This window comes from Lissotriton helveticus, chromosome 1_2 (assembly GCF_964261635.1).
Source record: "Lissotriton helveticus chromosome 1_2, aLisHel1.1, whole genome shotgun sequence".
NCBI lineage: Eukaryota > Metazoa > Chordata > Amphibia > Caudata > Salamandridae > Lissotriton > Lissotriton helveticus.
The window spans coordinates 337,089,139-337,110,248 of NC_136058.1; the positions used below are offsets into that span (position 1 = coordinate 337,089,139).

The following is a 21,110-nucleotide window of genomic DNA, read 5'->3' on the forward strand; positions in this document are numbered from 1 at the left end:
CTATGCAACAAGCTTGGCAATGACAAGTTAAAAATAAAATGTATGTACATTTTAGAATGGAGAATGCGGGCATCAATCCCGCTACCTCTCGCATGCTAAGCGAGCGCTCTACCATTTGAGCTACTTCCCCTGTGTGCTCCCTCAGAATAACATTTCAAAAGTAATGTTAATGCCTACGACACTTTATTTGACGTCAAATTGCCCATTACATGAGTGTTCAGTTCACTCCTAACTGATGCCTTACCTCCACTTAGGGGATGTTTTACAGTTCAGGTTGGCCTGTTTAGTACTTGAATAGGAGTAATATCGCTGACTAATGCCCTACCTAATCTTGAAGTTACATTTCCCACCAATGGGAAACCAAAGATATACAATTTTTGGGAGTTATTGCATGTCTAATGCAAGATTAATTGCCATATTATGAGATCCAATGCAATAATCCTGCAAAAATTACTCGTTTTCGCCAAACGTGGGGCTCGAACCCACGACCCTGAGATTAAGAGTCTCATGCTCTACCGACTGAGCTAGCCGGGCTCCCTCTTTAAAGTAGAATGCAAACTGATCGTTTTTCATTAAGAAAACCAGTTCCTGGATATTCCTCAACTCTTGTTTTTCAAGGAACTTATCATTTATAGATCCCTCAGTGGACAGAGTGTCAAGTAAAAGGAGACAAAATTGAAATGGAAGTTGTGGAAATGTCATTGTGAGATTGCATAAGAACTCAAATTGCTCTCACAAGCTAACGAATACCTAAACCCTTTTGATAAAACCCCTTTAGTTGTTATGATGTGACCATATATGAAAGCCATCTGTGATTTATCTGTTCTTACTATGCAACAAGCTTGGCAATGACAAGTTAAAAATAAAATGTATGTACATTTTAGAATGGAGAATGCGGGCATCGATCCCGCTACCTCTCGCATGCTAAGCGAGCGCTCTACCATTTGAGCTAATTCCCCTGTGTGCTCCCTCAGAATAACATTTCAAAAGTAATGTTAATGCCTTCCACACTTTATTTGACGTCAAATTACCCATTACGTGAGTGTTCAGTTCACTCCTAACTGATGCCTTACCTCCACTTAGGGGATGTTTTACAGTTCAGGTTGGCCTGTTTAGTACTTGAATAGGAGTAATATCGCTGTATGTTAATCTAGACTAATGCCCTACCTAATCTTGAAGTTACATTTCCCACCAATGGGAAACCAAAGATATACAATTTTTGGGAGTTATTGCATGTCTAATGCAAGATTAATTGCCATATTATGAGATCCAATGCAATAATCCTGCAAAAATTACTCGTTTTCGCCCAACATGGGGCTCGAACCCACGACCCTGAGATTAAGAGTCTCATGCTCTACCGACTGAGCTAGCCGGGCTCCCTCTTTAAAGTAGTATGCAAACTGATCGTTTTTCATTAAGAAAACCAGTTCCTGGATATTCCTCAACTCTTGTTTTTCAAGGAACTTATCATTTATAGATCCCTCAGTGGACCATATATGAAAGCCATCTGTGATTTATCTGTTCTTACTATGCAACAAGCTTGGCAATGACAAGTTAAAAATAAAATGTATTTACATTTTAGAATGGAGAATGCGGGCATCAATCCCGCTACCTCTCGCATGCTAAGCGAGCGCTCTACCATTTGAGATAATTCCCCTGTGTGCTCCCTCAGAATAACATTTCAAAAGTAATGTTAATGCCTACGACACTTTATTTGACGTCAAATTGCCCATTACATGAGTGTTCAGTTCACTCCTAACTGATGCCTTACCTCCACTTAGGGGATGTTTTACAGTTCAGGTTGGCCTGTTTAGTACTTGAATAGGAGTAATATCGCTGACTAATGCCCTACCTAATCTTGAAGTTACATTTCCCACCAATGGGAAACCAAAGATATACAATTTTTGGGAGTTATTGCATGTCTAATGCAAGATTAATTGCCATATTATGAGATCCAATGCAATAATCCTGCAAAAATTACTCGTTTTCGCCCAACGTGGGGCTCAAACCCACGACCCTGAGATTAAGAGTCTCATGCTCTACCGACTGAGCTTGCCGGGCTCCCTCTTTAAAGTAGAATGCAAACTGATCGTTTTTCATTAAGAAAACCAGTTCCTGGATATTCCTCAACTCTTGTTTTTCAAGGAACTTATCATTTATAGATCCCTCAGTGGACAGAGTGTCAAGTAAAATGAGACAAAATTGAAATGGAAGTTGTGGAAATGTCATTGTGAGATTGCATAAGAACTCAAATTGCTCTCACAAGCTAACGAATACCTAAACCCTTTTGATAAAACCCCTTTAGTTGTTATGATGTGACCATATATGAAAGCCATCTGTGATTTATCTGTTCTTACTATGCAACAAGCCTGGCAATGACAAGTTAAAAATAAAATGTATGTACATTTTAGAATGGAGAATGCGGGCATCGATCCCGCTACCTCTCGCATGCTAAGCAAGCGCTCTACCATTTGAGCTAATTCCCCTGTGTGCTCCCTCAGAATAACATTTCAAAAGTAATGTTAATGCCTACGACACTTTATTTGACGTCAAATTGCCCATTACATGAGTGTTCAGTTCACTCCTAACTGATGCCTTACCTTCACTTAGGGGATGTTTTACAGTTCAGGTTGGCCTGTTAAGTACTTGAATAGGAGTAATATCGCTGTATGTTAATCTAGACTAATGCCCTACCTAATCTTGAAGTTACATTTCCCACCAATGGGAAACCAAAGATATACAATTTTTGGGAGTTATTGCATGTCTAATGCAAGATTAATTGCCATATTATGAGATCCAATGCAATAATCCTGCAAAAATTAATCGTTTTCGCCCAACGTGGGGCACTAACCCACGAACCTGAGATTAAGAGTCTCATGCTCTACCGACTGAGCTAGCCGGGCTCCCTTTTTAAAGTAGTATGCAAACTGATCGTTTTTCATTAAGAAAACCAGTTCCTGGATATTCCTCAACTCTTGTTTTTCAAGGAACTTATCATTTATAGATCCCTCAGTGGACCATATATGAAAGCCATCTGTGATTTATCTGTTCTTACTATGCAACAAGCTTGGCAATGACAAGTTAAAAATAAAATGTATGTACATTTTAGAATGGAGAATGCGGGCATCAATCCCGCTACCTCTCGCATGCTAAGCGAGCGCTCTACCATTTGAGCTAATTCCCCTGTGTGCTCCCTCAGAATAACATTTCAAAAGTAATGTTAATGCCTACGACACTTTATTTGACGTCAAATTGCCCATTACATGAGTGTTCAGTTCACTCCTAACTGATGCCTTACCTCCACTTAGGGGATGTTTTACAGTTCAGGTTGGCCTGTTTAGTACTTGAATAGGAGTAATATCGCTGACTAATGCCCTACCTAATCTTGAAGTTACATTTCCCACCAATGGGAAACCAAAGATACACAATTTTTGGGAGTTATTGCATGTCTAATGCAAGATTAATTGCCATATTATGAGATCCAATGCAATAATCCTGCAAAAATTACTCGTTTTCGCACAACGTGGGGCTCGAACCCACGACCCTGAGATTAAGAGTCTCATGCTCTACCGACTGAGCTAGCCGGGCTCCCTCTTTAAAGTAGAATGCAAACTGATCATTTTTCATTAAGAAAACCAGTTCCTGGATATTCCTCAACTCTTGTTTTTCAAGGAACTTATCATTTATAGATCCCTCAGTGGACAGAGTGTCAAGTAAAAGGAGACAAAATTGAAATGGAAGTTGTGGAAATGTCATTGTGAGATTGCATAAGAACTCAAATTGCTCTCACAAGCTAACGAATACCTAAACCCTTTTGATAAAACCCCTTTAGTTGTTATGATGTGACCATATATGAAAGCCATCTGTGATTTATCTGTTCTTACTATGCAACAAGCTTGGCAATGACAAGTTAAAAATAAAATGTATGTACATTTTAGAATGGAGAATGCGGGCATCTATCCCGCTACCTCTCGCATGCTAAGCGAGCGCTCTACCATTTGAGCTAATTCCCCTGTGTGCTCCCTCAGAATAACATTTCAAAAGTAATGTTAATGCCTTCCACACTTTATTTGACGTCAAATTGCCCATTACATGAGTGTTCAGTTCACTCCTAACTGATGCCTTACCTCCACTTAGGGGATGTTTTACAGTTCAGGTTGGCCTGTTTAGTACTTGAATAGGAGTAATATCGCTGTATGTTAATCTAGACTAATGCCCTACCTAATCTTGAAGTTACATTTCCCACCAATGGGAAACCAAAGATATACAATTTTTGGGAGTTATTGCATGTCTAATGCAAGATTAATTGCCATATTATGAGATCCAATGCAATAATCCTGCAAAAATTACTCGTTTTCGCCCAACGTGGGGCTCGAACCCACGACCCTGAGATTAAGAGTCTCATGCTCTACCGACTGAGCTAGCCGGGCTCCCTCTTTAAAGTAGTATGCAAACTGATCGTTTTTCATTAAGAAAACCAGTTCCTGGATATTCCTCAACTCTTGTTTTTCAAGGAACTTATCATTTATAGATCCCTCAGTGGACCATATATGAAAGCCATCTGTGATTTATCTGTTCTTACTATGCAACAAGCTTGGCAATGACAAGTTAAAAATAAAATGTATGTACATTTTAGAATGGAGAATGCGGGCATCAATCCCGCTACCTCTCGCATGCTAAGCGAGCGCTCTACCATTTGAGCTACTTCCCCTGTGTGCTCCCTCAGAATAACATTTCAAAAGTAATGTTAATGCCTACGACACTTTATTTGACGTCAAATTGCCCATTACATGAGTGTCCAGTTCACTCCTAACTGATGCCTTACCTCCACTTAGGGGATGTTTTGCAGTTCAGGTTGGCCTGTTTAGTACTTGAATAGGAGTAATATCGCTGACTAATGCCCTACCTAATCTTGAAGTTACATTTCCCACCAATGGGAAACCAAAGATATACAATTTTTGGGAGTTATTGCATGTCTAATGCAAGATTAATTGCCATATTATGAGATCCAATGCAATAATCCTGCAAAAATTTCTCGTTTTCGCCCAACGTGGGGCTCAAACCCACGACCCTGAGATTAAGAGTCTCATGCTCTACCGACTGAGCTTGCCGGGCTCCCTCTTTAAAGTAGAATGCAAACTGATCGTTTTTCATTAAGAAAACCAGTTCCTGGATATTCCTCAACTCTTGTTTTTCAAGGAACTTATCATTTATAGATCCCTCAGTGGACAGAGTGTCAAGTAAAATGAGACAAAATTGAAATGGAAGTTGTGGAAATGTCATTGTGAGATTGCATAAGAACTCAAATTGCTCTCACAAGCTAACGAATACCTAAACCCTTTTGATAAAACCCCTTTAGTTGTTATGATGTGACCATATATGAAAGCCATCTGTGATTTATCTGTTCTTACTATGCAACAAGCCTGGCAATGACAAGTTAAAAATAAAATGTATGTACATTTTAGAATGGAGAATGCGGGCATCGATCCCGCTACCTCTCGCATGCTAAGCGAGCGCTCTACCATTTGAGCTAATTCCCCTGTGTGCTCCCTCAGAATAACATTTCAAAAGTAATGTTAATGCCTACGACACTTTATTTGACGTCAAATTGCCCATTACATGAGTGTTCAGTTCACTCCTAACTGATGCCTTACCTTCACTTAGGGGATGTTTTACAGTTCAGGTTGGCCTGTTAAGTACTTGAATAGGAGTAATATCGCTGTATGTTAATCTAGACTAATGCCCTACCTAATCTTGAAGTTACATTTCCCACCAATGGGAAACCAAAGATATACAATTTTTGGGAGTTATTGCATGTCTAATGCAAGATTAATTGCCATATTATGAGATCCAATGCAATAATCCTGCAAAAATTAATCGTTTTCGCCCAACGTGGGGCACTAACCCACGAACCTGAGATTAAGAGTCTCATGCTCTACCGACTGAGCTAGCCGGGCTCCCTCTTTAAAGTAGTATGCAAACTGATCGTTTTTCATTAAGAAAACCAGATCCTGGATATTCCTCAACTCTTGTTTTTCAAGGAACTTATCATTTATAGATCCCTCAGTGGACCATATATGAAAGCCATCTGTGATTTATCTGTTCTTACTATGCAACAAGCTTGGCAATGACAAGTTAAAAATAAAATGTATGTACATTTTAGAATGGAGAATGCGGGCATCAATCCCGCTACCTCTCGCATGCTAAGCGAGCGCTCTACCATTTGAGCTAATTCCCCTGTGTGCTCCCTCAGAATAACATTTCAAAAGTAATGTTAATGCCTACGACACTTTATTTGACGTCAAATTGCCCATTACATGAGTGTTCAGTTCACTCCTAACTGATGCCTTACCTCCACTTAGGGGATGTTTTACAGTTCAGGTTGGCCTGTTTAGTACTTGAATAGGAGTAATATCGCTGACTAATGCCCTACCTAATCTTGAAGTTACATTTCCCACCAATGGGAAACCAAAGATACACAATTTTTGGGAGTTATTGCATGTCTAATGCAAGATTAATTGCCATATTATGAGATCCAATGCAATAATCCTGCAAAAATTACTCGTTTTCGCACAACGTGGGGCTCGAACCCACGACCCTCAGATTAAGAGTCTCATGCTCTACCGACTGAGCTAGCCGGGCTCCCTCTTTAAAGTAGAATGCAAACTGATCATTTTTCATTAAGAAAACCAGTTCCTGGATATTCCTCAACTCTTGTTTTTCAAGGAACTTATCATTTATAGATCCCTCAGTGGACAGAGTGTCAAGTAAAAGGAGACAAAATTGAAATGGAAGTTGTGGAAATGTCATTGTGAGATTGCATAAGAACTCAAATTGCTCTCACAAGCTAACGAATACCTAAACCCTTTTGATAAAACCCCTTTAGTTGTTATGATGTGACCATATATGAAAGCCATCTGTGATTTATCTGTTCTTACTATGCAACAAGCTTGGCAATGACAAGTTAAAAATAAAATGTATGTACATTTTAGAATGGAGAATGCGGGCATCGATCCCGCTACCTCTCGCATGCTAAGCGAGCGCTCTACCATTTGAGCTAATTCCCCTGTGTGCTCCCTCAGAATAACATTTCAAAAGTAATGTTAATGCCTTCCACACTTTATTTGACGTCAAATTGCCCATTACATGAGTGTTCAGTTCACTCCTAACTGATGCCTTACCTCCACTTAGGGGATGTTTTACAGTTCAGGTTGGCCTGTTTAGTACTTGAATAGGAGTAATATCGCTGTATGTTAATCTAGACTAATGCCCTACCTAATCTTGAAGTTACATTTCCCACCAATGGGAAACCAAAGATATACAATTTTTGGGAGTTATTGCATGTCTAATGCAAGATTAATTGCCATATTATGAGATCCAATGCAATAATCCTGCAAAAATTACTCGTTTTCGCCCAACGTTGGGCTCGAACCCACGACCCTGAGATTAAGAGTCTCATGCTCTACCGACTGAGCTAGCCTGGCTCCCTCTTTAAAGTAGTATGCAAACTGATCGTTTTTCATTAAGAAAACCAGTTCCTGGATATTCCTCAACTCTTGTTTTTCAAGGAACTTATCATTTATAGATCCCTCAGTGGACCATATATGAAAGCCATCTGTGATTTATCTGTTCTTACTATGCAACAAGCTTGGCAATGACCAGTTAAAAATAAAATGTATGTACATTTTAGAATGGAGAATGCGGGCATCAATCCCGCTACCTCTCGCATGCTAAGCGAGCGCTCTACCATTTGAGCTACTTCCCCTGTGTGCTCCCTCAGAATAACATTTCAAAAGTAATGTTAATGCCTACGACACTTTATTTGACGTCAAATTGCCCATTACATGAGTGTTCAGTTCACTCCTAACTGATGCCTTACCTCCACTTAGGGGATGTTTTACAGTTCAGGTTGGCCTGTTTAGTACTTGAATAGGAGTAATATCGCTGACTAATGCCCTACCTAATCTTGAAGTTACATTTCCCACCAATGGGAAACCAAAGATATACAATTTTTGGGAGTTATTGCATGTCTAATGCAAGATTAATTGCCATATTATGAGATCCAATGCAATAATCCTGCAAAAATTACTCGTTTTCACCCAACGTGGGGCTCGAACCCACGACCCTGAGATTAAGAGTCTCATGCTCTACCGACTGAGCTAGCCGGGCTCCCTCTTTAAAGTAGAATGCAAACTGATCGTTTTTCATTAAGAAAACCAGTTCCTGGATATTCCTCAACTCTTGTTTTTCAAGGAACTTATCATTTATAGATCCCTCAGTGGACAGAGTGTCAAGTAAAAGGAGACAAAATTGAAATGGAAGTTGTGGAAATGTCATTGTGAGATTGCATAAGAACTCAAATTGCTCTCACAAGCTAACGAATACCTAAACCCTTTTGATAAAACCCCTTTAGTTGTTATGATGTGACCATATATGAAAGCCATCTGTGATTTATCTGTTCTTACTATGCAACAAGCTTGGCAATGACAAGTTAAAAATAAAATGTATGTACATTTTAGAATGGAGAATGCGGGCATCGATCCCGCTACCTCTCGCATGCTAAGCGAGCGCTCTACCATTTGAGCTAATTCCCCTGTGTGCTCCCTCAGAATAACATTTCAAAAGTAATGTTAATGCCTTCCACACTTTATTTGACGTCAAATTACCCATTACGTGAGTGTTCAGTTCACTCCTAACTGATGCCTTACCTCCACTTAGGGGATGTTTTACAGTTCAGGTTGGCCTGTTTAGTACTTGAATAGGAGTAATATCGCTGTATGTTAATCTAGACTAATGCCCTACCTAATCTTGAAGTTACATTTCCCACCAATGGGAAACCAAAGATATACAATTTTTGGGAGTTATTGCATGTCTAATGCAAGATTAATTGCCATATTATGAGATCCAATGCAATAATCCTGCAAAAATTACTCGTTTTCGCCCAACGTGGGGCTCGAACCCACGACCCTGAGATTAAGAGTCTCATGCTCTACCGACTGAGCTAGCTGGGCTCCCTCTTTAAAGTAGTATGCAAACTGATCGTTTTTCATTAAGAAAACCAGTTCCTGGATATTCCTCAACTCTTGTTTTTCAAGGAACTTATCATTTATAGATCCCTCAGTGGACCATATATGAAAGCCATCTGTGATTTATCTGTTCTTACTATGCAACAAGCTTGGCAATGACAAGTTAAAAATAAAATGTATTTACATTTTAGAATGGAGAATGCGGGCATCAATCCCACTACCTCTCGCATGCTAAGCGAGCGCTCTACCATTTGAGATAATTCCCCTGTGTGCTCCCTCAGAATAACATTTCAAAAGTAATGTTAATGCCTACGACACTTTATTTGACGTCAAATTGCCCATTACATGAGTGTTCAGTTCACTCCTAACTGATGCCTTACCTCCACTTAGGGGATGTTTTACAGTTCAGGTTGGCCTGTTTAGTACTTGAATAGGAGTAATATCGCTGACTAATGCCCTACCTAATCTTGAAGTTACATTTCCCACCAATGGGAAACCAAAGATATACAATTTTTGGGAGTTATTGCATGTCTAATGCAAGATTAATTGCAATATTATGAGATCCAATGCAATAATCCTGCAAAAATTACTCGTTTTCGCCCAACGTGGGGCTCGAACCCACGACCCGGAGATTAAGAGTCTCATGCTCTACCGACTGAGCTAGCCGGGCTCCCTCTTTAAAGTAGTATGCAAACTGATCGTTTTTCATTAAGAAAACCAGTTCCTGGATATTCCTCAACTCTTGTTTTTCAAGGAACTTATCATTTATAGATCCCTCAGTGGACAGAGTGTCAAGTAAAAGGAGACAAAATTGAAATGGAAGTTGTGGAAATGTCATTGTGAGATTGCATAAGAACTCAAATTGCTCTCACAAGCTAACGAATACCTAAACCCTTTTGATAAAACCCCTTTAGTTGTTATGATGTGACCATATATGAAAGCCATCTGTGATTTATCTGTTCTTACTATGCAACAAGCTTGGCAATGACAAGTTAAAAATAAAATGTATGTACATTTTAGAATGGAGAATGCGGGCATCGATCCCGCTACCTCTCGCATGCTAAGCGAGCGCTCTACCATTTGAGCTAATTCCCCTGTGTGCTCCCTCAGAATAACATTTCAAAAGTAATGTTAATGCCTTCCACACTTTATTTGACGTCAAATTACCCATTACGTGAGTGTTCAGTTCACTCCTAACTGATGCCTTACCTCCACTTAGGGGATGTTTTACAGTTCAGGTTGGCCTGTTTAGTACTTGAATAGGAGTAATATCGCTGTATGTTAATCTAGACTAATGCCCTACCTAATCTTGAAGTTACATTTCCCACCAATGGGAAACCAAAGATATACAATTTTTGGGAGTTATTGCATGTCTAATGCAAGATTAATTGCCATATTATGAGATCCAATGCAATAATCCTGCAAAAATTACTCGTTTTCGCCCAACGTTGGGCTCGAACCCACGACCCTGAGATTAAGAGTCTCATGCTCTACCGACTGAGCTAGCCTGGCTCCCTCTTTAAAGTAGTATGCAAACTGATCGTTTTTCATTAAGAAAACCAGTTCCTGGATATTCCTCAACTCTTGTTTTTCAAGGAACTTATCATTTATAGATCCCTCAGTGGACCATATATGAAAGCCATCTGTGATTTATCTGTTCTTACTATGCAACAAGCTTGGCAATGACCAGTTAAAAATAAAATGTATGTACATTTTAGAATGGAGAATGCGGGCATCAATCCCGCTACCTCTCGCATGCTAAGCGAGCGCTCTACCATTTGAGCTACTTCCCCTGTGTGCTCCCTCAGAATAACATTTCAAAAGTAATGTTAATGCCTACGACACTTTATTTGACGTCAAATTGCCCATTACATGAGTGTTCAGTTCACTCCTAACTGATGCCTTACCTCCACTTAGGGGATGTTTTACAGTTCAGGTTGGCCTGTTTAGTACTTGAATAGGAGTAATATCGCTGACTAATGCCCTACCTAATCTTGAAGTTACATTTCCCACCAATGGGAAACCAAAGATATACAATTTTTGGGAGTTATTGCATGTCTAATGCAAGATTAATTGCCATATTATGAGATCCAATGCAATAATCCTGCAAAAATTACTCGTTTTCACCCAACGTGGGGCTCGAACCCACGACCCTGAGATTAAGAGTCTCATGCTCTACCGACTGAGCTAGCCGGGCTCCCTCTTTAAAGTAGTATGCAAACGGATCGTTTTTCATTAAGAAAACCAGTTCCTGGATATTCCTCAACTCTTGTTTTTCAAGGAACTTATCATTTATAGATCCCTCAGTGGACCATATATGAAAGCCATCTGTGATTTATCTGTTCTTACTATGCAACAAGCTTGGCAATGACAAGTTAAAAATAAAATGTATTTACATTTTAGAATGGAGAATGCGGGCATCAATCCCGCTACCTCTCGCATGCTAAGCGAGCGCTCTACCATTTGAGACAATTCCCCTGTGTGCTCCCTCAGAATAACATTTCAAAAGTAATGTTAATGCCTACGACACTTTATTTGACGTCAAATTGCCCATTACATGAGTGTTCAGTTCACTCCTAACTGATGCCTTACCTCCACTTAGGGGATGTTTTACAGTTCAGGTTGGCCTGTTTAGTACTTGAATAGGAGTAATATCGCTGACTAATGCCCTACCTAATCTTGAAGTTACATTTCCCACCAATGGGAAACCAAAGATATACAATTTTTGGGAGTTATTGCATGTCTAATGCAAGATTAATTGCCATATTATGAGATCCAATGCAATAATCCTGCAAAAATTACTCGTTTTCGCCCAACGTGGGGCTCGAACCCACGACCCTGAGATTAAGAGTCTCATGCTCTACCGACTGAGCTAGCCGGGCTCCCTCTTTAAAGTAGTATGCAAACTGATCATTTTTCATTAAGAAAACCAGTTCCTGGATATTCCTCAACTCTTGTTTTTCAAGGAACTTATCATTTATAGATCCCTCAGTGGACAGAGTGTCAAGTAAAATGAGACAAAATTGAAATGGAAGTTGTGGAAATGTCATTGTGAGATTGCATAAGAACTCAAATTGCTCTCACAAGCTAACGAATACCTAAACCCTTTTGATAAAACCCCTTTAGTTGTTATGATGTGACCATATATGAAAGCCATCTGTGATTTATCTGTTCTTACTATGCAACAAGCTTGGCAATGACAAGTTAAAAATAAAATGTATGTACATTTTAGAATGGAGAATGCGGGCATCGATCCCGCTACCTCTCGCATGCTAAGCGAGCGCTCTACCATTTGAGCTAATTCCCCTGTGTGCTCCCTCAGAATAACATTTCAAAAGTAATGTTAATGCCTTCCACACTTTATTTGACGTCAAATTGCCCATTACATGAGTGTTCAGTTCACTCCTAACTGATGCCTTACCTCCACTTAGGGGATGTTTTACAGTTCAGGTTGGACTGTTTAGTACTTGAATAGGAGTAATATCGCTGTATGTTAATCTAGACTAATGCCCTACCTAATCTTGAAGTTACATTTCCCACCAATGGGAAACCAAAGATATACAATTTTTGGGAGTTATTGCATGTCTAATGCAAGATTAATTGCCATATTATGAGATCCAATGCAATAATCCTGCAAAAATTACTCGTTTTCGCCCAACGTGGGGCTCGAACCCACGACCCTGAGATTAAGAGTCTCATGCTCTACCGACTGAGCTAGCCGGGCTCCCTCTTTAAAGTAGAATGCAAACTGATCGTTTTTCATTAAGAAAACCAGTTCCTGGATATTCCTCAACTCTTGTTTTTCAAGGAACTTATCATTTATAGATCCCTCAGTGGACAGAGTGTCAAGTAAAAGGAGACAAAATTGAAATGGAAGTTGTGGAAATGTCATTGTGAGATTGCATAAGAACTCAAATTGCTCTCACAAGCTAACGAATACCTAAACCCTTTTGATAAAACCCCTTTAGTTGTTATGATGTGACCATATATGAAAGCCATCTGTGATTTATCTGTTCTTACTATGCAACAAGCTTGGCAATGACAAGTTAAAAATAAAATGTATTTACATTTTAGAATGGAGAATGCGGGCATCAATCCCGCTACCTCTCGCATGCTAAGCGAGCGCTCTACCATTTGAGATAATTCCCCTGTGTGCTCCCTCAGAATAACATTTCAAAAGTAATGTTAATGCCTACGACACTTTATTTGACGTCAAATTGCCCATTACATGAGTGTTCAGTTCACTCCTAACTGATGCCTTACCTCCACTTAGGGGATGTTTTACAGTTCAGGTTGGCCTGTTTAGTACTTGAATAGGAGTAATATCGCTGACTAATGCCCTACCTAATCTTGAAGTTACATTTCCCACCAATGGGAAACCAAAGATATACAATTTTTGGGAGTTATTGCATGTCTAATGCAAGATTAATTGCCATATTATGAGATCCAATGCAATAATCCTGCAAAAATTACTCGTTTTCGCCCAACGTGGGGCTCGAACCCACGACCCGGAGATTAAGAGTCTCATGCTCTACCGACTGAGCTAGCCGGGCTCCCTCTTTAAAGTAGTATGCAAACTGATCGTTTTTCATTAAGAAAACCAGTTCCTGGATATTCCTCAACTCTTGTTTTTCAAGGAACTTATCATTTATAGATCCCTCAGTGGACAGAGTGTCAAGTAAAATGAGACAAAATTGAAATGGAAGTTGTGGAAATGTCATTGTGAGATTGCATAAGAACTCAAATTGCTCTCACAAGCTAACGAATACCTAAACCCTTTTGATAAAACCCCTTTAGTTGTTATGATGTGACCATATATGAAAGCCATCTGTGATTTATCTGTTCTTACTATGCAACAAGCTTGGCAATGACAAGTTAAAAATAAAATGTATGTACATTTTAGAATGGAGAATGCGGGCATCGATCCCGCTACCTCTCGCATGCTAAGCGAGCGCTCTACCATTTGAGCTAATTCCCCTGTGTGCTCCCTCAGAATAACATTTCAAAAGTAATGTTAATGCCTTCCACACTTTATTTGACGTCAAATTGCCCATTACATGAGTGTTCAGTTCACTCCTAACTGATGCCTTACCTCCACTTAGGGGATGTTTTACAGTTCAGGTTGGACTGTTTAGTACTTGAATAGGAGTAATATCGCTGTATGTTAATCTAGACTAATGCCCTACCTAATCTTGAAGTTACATTTCCCACCAATGGGAAACCAAAGATATACAATTTTTGGGAGTTATTGCATGTCTAATGCAAGATTAATTGCCATATTATGAGATCCAATGCAATAATCCTGCAAAAATTACTCGTTTTCGCCCAACGTGGGGCTCGAACCCACGACCCTGAGATTAAGAGTCTCATGCTCTACCGACTGAGCTAGCCGGGCTCCCTCTTTAAAGTAGAATGCAAACTGATCGTTTTTCATTAAGAAAACCAGTTCCTGGATATTCCTCAACTCTTGTTTTTCAAGGAACTTATCATTTATAGATCCCTCAGTGGACAGAGTGTCAAGTAAAAGGAGACAAAATTGAAATGGAAGTTGTGGAAATGTCATTGTGAGATTGCATAAGAACTCAAATTGCTCTCACAAGCTAACGAATACCTAAACCCTTTTGATAAAACCCCTTTAGTTGTTATGATGTGACCATATATGAAAGCCATCTGTGATTTATCTGTTCTTACTATGCAACAAGCTTGGCAATGACAAGTTAAAAATAAAATGTATGTACATTTTAGAATGGAGAATGCGGGCATCGATCCCGCTACCTCTCGCATGCTAAGCGAGCGCTCTACCATTTGAGCTAATTCCCCTGTGTGCTCCCTCAGAATAACATTTCAAAAGTAATGTTAATGCCTTCCACACTTTATTTGACGTCAAATTACCCATTACGTGAGTGTTCAGTTCACTCCTAACTGATGCCTTACCTCCACTTAGGGGATGTTTTACAGTTCAGGTTGGCCTGTTTAGTACTTGAATAGGAGTAATATCGCTGTATGTTAATCTAGACTAATGCCCTACCTAATCTTGAAGTTACATTTCCCACCAATGGGAAACCAAAGATATACAATTTTTGGGAGTTATTGCATGTCTAATGCAAGATTAATTGCCATATTATGAGATCCAATGCAATAATCCTGCAAAAATTACTCGTTTTCGCCCAACGTTGGGCTCGAACCCACGACCCTGAGATTAAGAGTCTCATGCTCTACCGACTGAGCTAGCCTGGCTCCCTCTTTAAAGTAGTATGCAAACTGATCGTTTTTCATTAAGAAAACCAGTTCCTGGATATTCCTCAACTCTTGTTTTTCAAGGAACTTATCATTTATAGATCCCTCAGTGGACCATATATGAAAGCCATCTGTGATTTATCTGTTCTTACTATGCAACAAGCTTGGCAATGACCAGTTAAAAATAAAATGTATGTACATTTTAGAATGGAGAATGCGGGCATCAATCCCGCTACCTCTCGCATGCTAAGCGAGCGCTCTACCATTTGAGCTACTTCCCCTGTGTGCTCCCTCAGAATAACATTTCAAAAGTAATGTTAATGCCTACGACACTTTATTTGACGTCAAATTGCCCATTACATGAGTGTTCAGTTCACTCCTAACTGATGCCTTACCTCCACTTAGGGGATGTTTTACAGTTCAGGTTGGCCTGTTTAGTACTTGAATAGGAGTAATATCGCTGACTAATGCCCTACCTAATCTTGAAGTTACATTTCCCACCAATGGGAAACCAAAGATATACAATTTTTGGGAGTTATTGCATGTCTAATGCAAGATTAATTGCCATATTATGAGATCCAATGCAATAATCCTGCAAAAATTACTCGTTTTCACCCAACGTGGGGCTCGAACCCACGACCCTGAGATTAAGAGTCTCATGCTCTACCGACTGAGCTAGCCGGGCTCCCTCTTTAAAGTAGAATGCAAACTGATCGTTTTTCATTAAGAAAACCAGTTCCTGGATATTCCTCAACTCTTGTTTTTCAAGGAACTTATCATTTATAGATCCCTCAGTGGACAGAGTGTCAAGTAAAAGGAGACAAAATTGAAATGGAAGTTGTGGAAATGTCATTGTGAGATTGCATAAGAACTCAAATTGCTCTCACAAGCTAACGAATACCTAAACCCTTTTGATAAAACCCCTTTAGTTGTTATGATGTGACCATATATGAAAGCCATCTGTGATTTATCTGTTCTTACTATGCAACAAGCTTGGCAATGACAAGTTAAAAATAAAATGTATGTACATTTTAGAATGGAGAATGCGGGCATCGATCCCGCTACCTCTCGCATGCTAAGCGAGCGCTCTACCATTTGAGCTAATTCCCCTGTGTGCTCCCTCAGAATAACATTTCAAAAGTAATGTTAATGCCTTCCACACTTTATTTGACGTCAAATTACCCATTACGTGAGTGTTCAGTTCACTCCTAACTGATGCCTTACCTCCACTTAGGGGATGTTTTACAGTTCAGGTTGGCCTGTTTAGTACTTGAATAGGAGTAATATCGCTGTATGTTAATCTAGACTAATGCCCTACCTAATCTTGAAGTTACATTTCCCACCAATGGGAAACCAAAGATATACAATTTTTGGGAGTTATTGCATGTCTAATGCAAGATTAATTGCCATATTATGAGATCCAATGCAATAATCCTGCAAAAATTACTCGTTTTCGCCCAACGTGGGGCTCGAACCCACGACCCTGAGATTAAGAGTCTCATGCTCTACCGACTGAGCTAGCCGGGCTCCCTCTTTAAAGTAGTATGCAAACTGATCGTTTTTCATTAAGAAAACCAGTTCCTGGATATTCCTCAACTCTTGTTTTTCAAGGAACTTATCATTTATAGATCCCTCAGTGGACCATATATGAAAGCCATTTGTGATTTATCTGTTCTTACTATGCAACAAGCTTGGCAATGACAAGTTAAAAATAAAATGTATTTACATTTTAGAATGGAGAATGCGGGCATCAATCCCGCTACCTCTAGCATGCTAAGCGAGCGCTCTACCATTTGAGATAATTCCCCTGTGTGCTCCCTCAGAATAACATTTCAAAAGTAATGTTAATGCCTACGACACTTTATTTGACGTCAAATTGCCCATTACATGAGTGTTCAGTTCACTCCTAACTGATGCCTTACCTCCACTTAGGGGATGTTTTACAGTTCAGGTTGGCCTGTTTAGTACTTGAATAGGAGTAATATCGCTGACTAATGCCCTACCTAATCTTGAAGTTACATTTCCCACCAATGGGAAACCAAAGATATACAATTTTTGGGAGTTATTGCATGTCTAATGCAAGATTAATTGCCATATTATGAGATCCAATGCAATAATTACTCGTTTTCGCCCAACGTGGGGCTCGAACCCACGACCCTGAGATTAAGAGTCTCATGCTCTACCGACTGAGCTAGCCGGGCTCCCTCTTTAAAGTAGTATGCAAACTGATCATTTTTCATTAAGAAAACCAGTTCCTGGATATTCCTCAACTCTTGTTTTTCAAGGAACTTATCATTTATAGATCCCTCAGTGGACAGAGTGTCAAGTAAAATGAGACAAAATTGAAATGGAAGTTGTGGAAATGTCATTGTGAGATTGCATAAGAACTCAAATTGCTCTCACAAGCTAACGAATACCTAAACCCTTTTGATAAAACCCCTTTAGTTGTTATGATGTGACCATATATGAAAGCCATCTGTGATTTATCTGTTCTTACTATGCAACAAGCTTGGCAATGACAAGTTAAAAATAAAATGTATGTACATTTTAGAATGGAGAATGCGGGCATCGATCCCGCTACCTCTCGCATGCTAAGCGAGCGCTCTACCATTTGAGCTAATTCCCCTGTGTGCTCCCTCAGAATAACATTTCAAAAGTAATGTTAATGCCTTCCACACTTTATTTGACGTCAAATTGCCCATTACATGAGTGTTCAGTTCACTCCTAACTGATGCCTTACCTCCACTTAGGGGATGTTTTACAGTTCAGGTTGGACTGTTTAGTACTTGAATAGGAGTAATATCGCTGTATGTTAATCTAGACTAATGCCCTACCTAATCTTGAAGTTACATTTCCCACCAATGGGAAACCAAAGATATACAATTTTTGGGAGTTATTGCATGTCTAATGCAAGATTAATTGCCATATTATGAGATCCAATGCAATAATCCTGCAAAAATTACTCGTTTTCGCCCAACGTGGGGCTCGAACCCACGACCCTGAGATTAAGAGTCTCATGCTCTACTGACTGAGCTAGCCGGGCTCCCTCTTTAAAGTAGAATGCAAACTGATCGTTTTTCATTAAGAAAACCAGTTCCTGGATATTCCTCAACTCTTGTTTTTCAAGGAACTTATCATTTATAGATCCCTCAGTGGACAGAGTGTCAAGTAAAAGGAGACAAAATTGAAATGGAAGTTGTGGAAATGTCATTGTGAGATTGCATAAGAACTCAAATTGCTCTCACAAGCTAACGAATACCTAAACCCTTTTGATAAAACCCCTTTAGTTGTTATGATGTGACCATATATGAAAGCCATCTGTGATTTATCTGTTCTTACTATGCAACAAGCTTGGCAATGACAAGTTAAAAATAAAATGTATTTACATTTTAGAATGGAGAATGCGGGCATCAATCCCGCTACCTCTCGCATGCTAAGCGAGCGCTCTACCATTTGAGATAATTCCCCTGTGTGCTCCCTCAGAATAACATTTCAAAAGTAATGTTAATGCCTACGACACTTTATTTGACGTCAAATTGCCCATTACATGAGTGTTCAGTTCACTCCTAACTGATGCCTTACCTCCACTTAGGGGATGTTTTACAGTTCAGGTTGGCCTGTTTAGTACTTGAATAGGAGTAATATCGCTGACTAATGCCCTACCTAATCTTGAAGTTACATTTCCCACCAATGGGAAACCAAAGATATACAATTTTTGGGAGTTATTGCATGTCTAATGCAAGATTAATTGCCATATTATGAGATCCAATGCAATAATCCTGCAAAAATTACTCGTTTTCGCCCAACGTGGGGCTCGAACCCACGACCCTGAGATTAAGAGTCTCATGCTCTACCGACTGAGCTAGCCGGGCTCCCTCTTTAAAGTAGTATGCAAACTGATCGTTTTTCATTAAGAAAACCAGTTCCTGGAAATTCCTCAACTCTTGTTTTTCAAGGAACTTATCATTTATAGATCCCTCAGTGGACAGAGTGTCAAGTAAAATGAGACAAAATTGAAATGGAAGTTGTGGAAATGTCATTGTGAGATTGCATAAGAACTCAAATTGCTCTCACAAGCTAACGAATACCTAAACCCTTTTGATAAAACCCCTTTAGTTGTTATGATGTGACCATATATGAAAGCCATCTGTGATTTATCTGTTCTTACTATGCAACAAGCTTGGCAATGACAAGTTAAAAATAAAATGTATGTACATTTTAGAATGGAGAATGCGGGCATCGATCCCGCTACCTCTCGCATGCTAAGCGAGCGCTCTACCATTTGAGCTAATTCCCCTGTGTGCTCCCTCAGAATAACATTTCAAAAGTAATGTTAATGCCTTCCACACTTTATTTGACGTCAAATTGCCCATTACATGAGTGTTCAGTTCACTCCTAACTGATGCCTTACCTCCACTTAGGGGATGTTTTACAGTTCAGGTTGGACTGTTTAGTACTTGAATAGGAGTAATATCGCTGTATGTTAATCTAGACTAATGCCCTACCTAATCTTGAAGTTACATTTCCCACCAATGGGAAACCAAAGATATACAATTTTTGGGAGTTATTGCATGTCTAATGCAAGATTAATTGCCATATTATGAGATCCAATGCAATAATCCTGCAAAAATTACTCGTTTTCGCCCAACGTGGGGCTCGAACCCACGACCCTGAGATTAAGAGTCTCATGCTCTACCGACTGAGCTAGCCAGGCTGCCTCTTTAAAGTAGTATGCAAACTGATCGTTTTTCATTAAGAAAACCAGTTCCTGGATATTCCTCAACTCTTGTTTTTCAAGGAACTTATCATTTATAGATCCCTCAGTGGACCATATATGAAAGCCATCTGTGATTTATCTGTTCTTACTATGCAACAAGCTTGGCAATGACAAGTTAAAAAGTAAAATGTATGTACATTTTAGAATGGAGAATGCGGGCATCAATCCCGCTACCTCTCGCATGCTAAGCGAGCGCTCTACCATTTGAGCTAATTCCCCTGTGTGCTCCCTCAGAATAACGTTTCAAAAGTAATGTTAATGCCTACGACACTTTATTTGACGTCAAATTGCCCATTACATGAGTGTTCAGTTCACTCCTAACTGATGCCTTACCTCCACTTAGGGGATGTTTTACAGTTCAGGTTGGCCTGTTTAGTACTTGAATAGGAGTAATATCGCTGACTAATGCCCTACCTAATCTTGAAGTTACATTTCCCACCAATGGGAAACCAAAGATATACAATTTTTGGGAGTTATTGCATGTCTAATGCAAGATTAATTGCCATATTATGAGATCCAATGCAATAATCCTGCAAAAAATACTCGTTTTCGCCCAACGTGGGGCTCAAACCCACGACCCTGAGATTAAGAGTCTCATGCTCTAACGACTGAGCTTGCCGGGCTCCCTCTTTAAAGTAGAATGCAAACTGATCGTTTTTCATTAAGAAAACCAGTTCCTGGATATTCCTCAACTCTTGTTTTTCAAGGAACTTATCATTTATAGATCCCTCAGTGGACAGAGTGTCAAGTAAAATGAGACAAAATTGAAATGGAAGTTGTGGAAATGTCATTGTGAGATTGCATAAGAACTCAAATTGCTCTCACAAGCTAACGAATACCTAAACCCTTTTGATAAAACCCCTTTAGTTGTTATGATGTGACCATATATGAAAGCCATCTGTGATTTATCTGTTCTTACTATGCAACAAGCCTGGCAATGACAAGTTAAAAATAAAATGTATGTACATTTTAGAATGGAGAATGCGGGCATCGATCCCGCTACCTCTCGCATGCTAAGCGAGCGCTCTACCATTTGAGCTAATTCCCCTGTGTGCTCCCTCAGAATAACA

At 39.5% G+C, this 21,110-nt stretch overlaps 30 non-coding genes across 30 annotated transcripts; all 30 read right to left on the reverse strand.

The window, feature by feature from the left end:
• Window positions 1–461: 461 nt before the first annotated feature.
• On the reverse strand, window positions 462–534 carry TRNAK-CUU (transfer RNA lysine (anticodon CUU)). The gene has a single exon. It is a non-coding gene; the product is annotated as a tRNA-Lys (tRNA).
• A 352-nt stretch (window positions 535–886) lies between these two features.
• On the reverse strand, window positions 887–959 carry TRNAA-AGC (transfer RNA alanine (anticodon AGC)). Its single transcript has one exon. It is a non-coding gene; the product is annotated as a tRNA-Ala (tRNA).
• A 344-nt stretch (window positions 960–1,303) lies between these two features.
• On the reverse strand, window positions 1,304–1,376 carry TRNAK-CUU (transfer RNA lysine (anticodon CUU)). The gene has a single exon. It is a non-coding gene; the product is annotated as a tRNA-Lys (tRNA).
• Window positions 1,377–3,515: 2,139 nt separating this feature from the next.
• TRNAK-CUU (transfer RNA lysine (anticodon CUU)) lies at window positions 3,516–3,588 on the reverse strand. The gene has a single exon. It is a non-coding gene; the product is annotated as a tRNA-Lys (tRNA).
• A 769-nt stretch (window positions 3,589–4,357) lies between these two features.
• Window positions 4,358–4,430, reverse strand: TRNAK-CUU (transfer RNA lysine (anticodon CUU)). The gene has a single exon. It is a non-coding gene; the product is annotated as a tRNA-Lys (tRNA).
• Window positions 4,431–5,467: 1,037 nt separating this feature from the next.
• Window positions 5,468–5,540, reverse strand: TRNAA-AGC (transfer RNA alanine (anticodon AGC)). The gene has a single exon. It is a non-coding gene; the product is annotated as a tRNA-Ala (tRNA).
• Window positions 5,541–6,994: 1,454 nt separating this feature from the next.
• On the reverse strand, window positions 6,995–7,067 carry TRNAA-AGC (transfer RNA alanine (anticodon AGC)). The gene has a single exon. It is a non-coding gene; the product is annotated as a tRNA-Ala (tRNA).
• Window positions 7,068–8,096: 1,029 nt separating this feature from the next.
• TRNAK-CUU (transfer RNA lysine (anticodon CUU)) lies at window positions 8,097–8,169 on the reverse strand. The gene has a single exon. It is a non-coding gene; the product is annotated as a tRNA-Lys (tRNA).
• A 352-nt stretch (window positions 8,170–8,521) lies between these two features.
• TRNAA-AGC (transfer RNA alanine (anticodon AGC)) lies at window positions 8,522–8,594 on the reverse strand. The gene has a single exon. It is a non-coding gene; the product is annotated as a tRNA-Ala (tRNA).
• A 344-nt stretch (window positions 8,595–8,938) lies between these two features.
• Window positions 8,939–9,011, reverse strand: TRNAK-CUU (transfer RNA lysine (anticodon CUU)). The gene has a single exon. It is a non-coding gene; the product is annotated as a tRNA-Lys (tRNA).
• A 612-nt stretch (window positions 9,012–9,623) lies between these two features.
• On the reverse strand, window positions 9,624–9,696 carry TRNAK-CUU (transfer RNA lysine (anticodon CUU)). The gene has a single exon. It is a non-coding gene; the product is annotated as a tRNA-Lys (tRNA).
• A 352-nt stretch (window positions 9,697–10,048) lies between these two features.
• TRNAA-AGC (transfer RNA alanine (anticodon AGC)) lies at window positions 10,049–10,121 on the reverse strand. Its single transcript has one exon. It is a non-coding gene; the product is annotated as a tRNA-Ala (tRNA).
• A 1,029-nt stretch (window positions 10,122–11,150) lies between these two features.
• Window positions 11,151–11,223, reverse strand: TRNAK-CUU (transfer RNA lysine (anticodon CUU)). The gene has a single exon. It is a non-coding gene; the product is annotated as a tRNA-Lys (tRNA).
• Window positions 11,224–11,835: 612 nt separating this feature from the next.
• TRNAK-CUU (transfer RNA lysine (anticodon CUU)) lies at window positions 11,836–11,908 on the reverse strand. The gene has a single exon. It is a non-coding gene; the product is annotated as a tRNA-Lys (tRNA).
• Window positions 11,909–12,260: 352 nt separating this feature from the next.
• On the reverse strand, window positions 12,261–12,333 carry TRNAA-AGC (transfer RNA alanine (anticodon AGC)). The gene has a single exon. It is a non-coding gene; the product is annotated as a tRNA-Ala (tRNA).
• A 344-nt stretch (window positions 12,334–12,677) lies between these two features.
• On the reverse strand, window positions 12,678–12,750 carry TRNAK-CUU (transfer RNA lysine (anticodon CUU)). The gene has a single exon. It is a non-coding gene; the product is annotated as a tRNA-Lys (tRNA).
• A 756-nt stretch (window positions 12,751–13,506) lies between these two features.
• On the reverse strand, window positions 13,507–13,579 carry TRNAK-CUU (transfer RNA lysine (anticodon CUU)). Its single transcript has one exon. It is a non-coding gene; the product is annotated as a tRNA-Lys (tRNA).
• Window positions 13,580–13,931: 352 nt separating this feature from the next.
• On the reverse strand, window positions 13,932–14,004 carry TRNAA-AGC (transfer RNA alanine (anticodon AGC)). The gene has a single exon. It is a non-coding gene; the product is annotated as a tRNA-Ala (tRNA).
• A 344-nt stretch (window positions 14,005–14,348) lies between these two features.
• Window positions 14,349–14,421, reverse strand: TRNAK-CUU (transfer RNA lysine (anticodon CUU)). Its single transcript has one exon. It is a non-coding gene; the product is annotated as a tRNA-Lys (tRNA).
• Window positions 14,422–14,773: 352 nt separating this feature from the next.
• Window positions 14,774–14,846, reverse strand: TRNAA-AGC (transfer RNA alanine (anticodon AGC)). The gene has a single exon. It is a non-coding gene; the product is annotated as a tRNA-Ala (tRNA).
• A 1,029-nt stretch (window positions 14,847–15,875) lies between these two features.
• On the reverse strand, window positions 15,876–15,948 carry TRNAK-CUU (transfer RNA lysine (anticodon CUU)). Its single transcript has one exon. It is a non-coding gene; the product is annotated as a tRNA-Lys (tRNA).
• A 352-nt stretch (window positions 15,949–16,300) lies between these two features.
• Window positions 16,301–16,373, reverse strand: TRNAA-AGC (transfer RNA alanine (anticodon AGC)). Its single transcript has one exon. It is a non-coding gene; the product is annotated as a tRNA-Ala (tRNA).
• A 344-nt stretch (window positions 16,374–16,717) lies between these two features.
• TRNAK-CUU (transfer RNA lysine (anticodon CUU)) lies at window positions 16,718–16,790 on the reverse strand. The gene has a single exon. It is a non-coding gene; the product is annotated as a tRNA-Lys (tRNA).
• Window positions 16,791–17,391: 601 nt separating this feature from the next.
• TRNAK-CUU (transfer RNA lysine (anticodon CUU)) lies at window positions 17,392–17,464 on the reverse strand. Its single transcript has one exon. It is a non-coding gene; the product is annotated as a tRNA-Lys (tRNA).
• Window positions 17,465–17,816: 352 nt separating this feature from the next.
• On the reverse strand, window positions 17,817–17,889 carry TRNAA-AGC (transfer RNA alanine (anticodon AGC)). Its single transcript has one exon. It is a non-coding gene; the product is annotated as a tRNA-Ala (tRNA).
• A 344-nt stretch (window positions 17,890–18,233) lies between these two features.
• TRNAK-CUU (transfer RNA lysine (anticodon CUU)) lies at window positions 18,234–18,306 on the reverse strand. The gene has a single exon. It is a non-coding gene; the product is annotated as a tRNA-Lys (tRNA).
• A 756-nt stretch (window positions 18,307–19,062) lies between these two features.
• On the reverse strand, window positions 19,063–19,135 carry TRNAK-CUU (transfer RNA lysine (anticodon CUU)). Its single transcript has one exon. It is a non-coding gene; the product is annotated as a tRNA-Lys (tRNA).
• Window positions 19,136–19,487: 352 nt separating this feature from the next.
• Window positions 19,488–19,560, reverse strand: TRNAA-AGC (transfer RNA alanine (anticodon AGC)). The gene has a single exon. It is a non-coding gene; the product is annotated as a tRNA-Ala (tRNA).
• A 344-nt stretch (window positions 19,561–19,904) lies between these two features.
• Window positions 19,905–19,977, reverse strand: TRNAK-CUU (transfer RNA lysine (anticodon CUU)). The gene has a single exon. It is a non-coding gene; the product is annotated as a tRNA-Lys (tRNA).
• A 1,038-nt stretch (window positions 19,978–21,015) lies between these two features.
• On the reverse strand, window positions 21,016–21,088 carry TRNAA-AGC (transfer RNA alanine (anticodon AGC)). The gene has a single exon. It is a non-coding gene; the product is annotated as a tRNA-Ala (tRNA).
• Window positions 21,089–21,110: the final 22 nt, after the last annotated feature.